The sequence below is a fragment of the Vicia villosa genome, linkage group LG3, assembly GCF_029867415.1.
Source record: "Vicia villosa cultivar HV-30 ecotype Madison, WI linkage group LG3, Vvil1.0, whole genome shotgun sequence".
NCBI lineage: Eukaryota > Viridiplantae > Streptophyta > Magnoliopsida > Fabales > Fabaceae > Vicia > Vicia villosa.
The window spans coordinates 165,226,846-165,229,972 of NC_081182.1; the positions used below are offsets into that span (position 1 = coordinate 165,226,846).

The 3,127-nt window shown below is 32.7% G+C and overlaps 1 long non-coding RNA gene across 1 annotated transcript; it reads right to left on the bottom strand.

Annotated features, from left to right (window-relative positions):
* Positions 1–593: 593 nt before the first annotated feature.
* Positions 594–1,314, bottom strand: LOC131656867 (uncharacterized). The gene is made up of 2 exons (XR_009300344.1): positions 1,189–1,314; positions 594–930 (listed from the first exon to the last, which is right to left on the bottom strand). It is a non-coding gene; the product is annotated as an uncharacterized LOC131656867 (long non-coding RNA).
* Positions 1,315–3,127: the final 1,813 nt, after the last annotated feature.

Below are 3,127 nucleotides of genomic sequence, written 5' to 3' on the forward strand. Positions count from 1 at the left end.
GGATTGAAGATCGATAGATTCCTGACTTTGAAAAAAAATTAGAAATAGTTCAGATTGATTATAATTAGTTTATATTTGACAACTTAAATTATAGATGAATATGTTGAGATAATGAGTAAGAGAAAAGGAAAATAAATTATCTTGAGATCCACAATTGAAAAAGAAGAAAAATAGCATAAATATCTATTGAGAAATTTTACAAATAAACAAAAGGAAAGAAAAAATGGATGCCGACTAAAAATTAGATGACCTTATTAAAGTTCACACACAACAAATGATTATTCGTAAAATTTCATGCCATATCACTTATTTATTTTTATTTATTTTAAAATAAATTAACATTTAATAATAGTTTACATTAAAGATACCAGTACCCAACTTGAATTAATGGGTACCAGTACCCATCTAAACTCAAGGGTACCAGAGTGTTCACCTTTAACTACAAAAGGATGCAGGGTGGAAAACTCCTTTATCTCAATACCACTAGGCCTGATATCAAATTTCTTACACAACAATCACTCCTTTTATCTTTATTTTAACACACTACTTGACCAAATGTGATAACAACAATGATTCATCACAAACAAAACAGGTTATAAAACATATCAAAGGATATTTATTTCATGCTAATTTATATAAGTCCAGACACAAAACAAGTGTCTAAGTATCAATTGCATAATGAGTAATGTGGATTACATCCTCAGGACAAGAAGGTGGATCTGTCTTGTTCCTCAATCTCAGCTCTTGATATTCCTTATAAAGGAACCCTTTATACTTAGGTTTTTCCCCAATATCTTTGGTGAATTGTGGCAATGGTTCAACCCATTTCTCTCCATTTAAGTTATGGAAGAACACAAAAGAGTACCGACTTTTTTCTCCTTTTCTTACAACTTTGTGAGTCGCACTCTTGAACTTTTTGTTACTCAAAACCTTCAAAAATGACAACACATGTAAGAGAACAATATGATAAAAAAAATTCAAGAATTTGAGTGTAACTAGGGCCGTCTTTGAGCGTGCAAAGCAAACTAGCCCAAAATTTAATACAGTTAAACTGTTATTAAATAAGACCTCAAGAAATATTTGCAACTCCCCTATTTATTTATTTATCACGGTTACATTGTTAGTTACTAACCTACATAGTATCCGAAATCTTAAGACGACCCTAAGTGCAACCATGTGATTACTTACCTGAATAACATCACCAACATTAACAACTATGGTTCCCTCTGCAGGAACAACAGGAACCCATTCTTCATTCCTAAGGAGTTGCAAGCCTCCTACTTCATCTTGTAGAACAAATGTAATGCAGTTACCTAAAAGCGGAAAATAGTGGAGCGTCGAGCATGGTCAGCGAACAGTCCACTAATAAAAGGAGACTGCAATCATCGACAATATCCCTGACCTCTTGTGACATTTGGACATCTGAGAACTTCTTTTGCTTCTCCACATGGGTGACCTTCAACGACAGACAGTCATGTAACAATTAGTATAAACCATCAATTATTTTCCAATAATTAGTAAGAAATAAATAATTCAAGTAAAATATTTATATCTCTCCCTACCATAATCTCAATGCCACTTGATCGGCATATTCAGTTAGCAAGGTACAACCATTGGGTAGGGAAGAACAACGCGTGGTCTACATCTTAGGTCACCTGCCTCGTAATCCTTGGGTGATGGAAGACCGGTTTACCCAGAGGGCACTTGGCCATGTGTCCTTAGAGGGGAATGTGGGTGAGAAGCTCCCCAACTGTTATGGCAGTCTGGGCCACTTCGTTGGGTCTTCCTTGCAATAACGTTTGATTGGGTCTTACCCGACAATAGGCCAACCACGAGTCTAGTCCGGAACAAATTTCATAATGAAACACTAAAAAAGGTTTAAACTTTGCAAATAAAACAAAAAACTACAAGTAAAAATTGAAACTTTGAATATTTTTCTTCCTTTTTTAAAAAAAAATTATCAAATTTTTTTCAAACTTAGAAATAGAACACATACAAAATTAACAAGATTTTAAGGGATAGGTAGCACCCAATTTAAACCTAATATGTGATTACCACTTGTTGGCAAACAAATTTTTAATTCAGTAATTTTTCTCATACTTTGATCATTCTAATACTAAAAGATGGAGTAAGTATACAAATTTTAAGTAATAATTTGAGTTGGGACAGAATTGAAGCAAATGAAAATATAGAAAGAAGTTGAGGAAAATTATAGAAATGAGTCTTCTATGAATTAGAAAGGATGATAAGCCTATGTGATGATCACTAGAAAAAACTTGGTTTCCTTATAGGATTAAATATGGTCCAATTCATAACCAAAGGAGCAAACTCTCCAAATCACACAATATGTTTACTTAATAAAAATCAATGTGATATTCTATTCATGATTAGCTCCCTATTTATGGGTAAAAGGTGGCTTACTAAATTTACAATAATAACTCAAGAAATTCTACAACTTTAGCCCACTAACCTATCAATAATTGCTTGTGGGATGAAAGGTCACACACTAAAGATGGTAGAGAAAGTGGATATTCATTGCCTTGATGGATAATAATAATTTATAGCCATTTTGATAAATGAAGTCCCATATTTCTCTCTCTCCATCCCTCAAAGCTTTGTCTTTTCTTTTCTTCAATCCATTACTTAAATGAAAATGTGAATGCACGAGTTTTAAAGTCTTGGAGGCTTTAAAATAGTTAAAAAAACACACAAAAATAAAAAAATAAATAACGTGTTTTGGGCTAAAATTGGACAAGTTGGAGGATCCTTACACATTTTATTACAATAAGATAAATTAAAATATTCAAATGGGGCAACAAGGGAACAAATCATGTCATCTTCATGATTTTGGATCAAATTGACAAGTCTTGGTCCATTTCTTCTCGATTAATCCATTTCTTCCATTGTTTTGGTAGTGAATTGAATAAGGGCACCATTAACTCTCCTAGCAAGTGAATTTGTAATAAGACTTCCTAAGCTTTTGATTACTTCATATAAGTCTTGGTGCTGATTTATTTTTCATGAGTTAAGCAAAATAAAATCGCAAATTAAAATGAATGAGATAGCACGTTTTTTGTGCATATATCATATAAATTTCCTTCCACATGCTTAATGAGCTGTAATACCA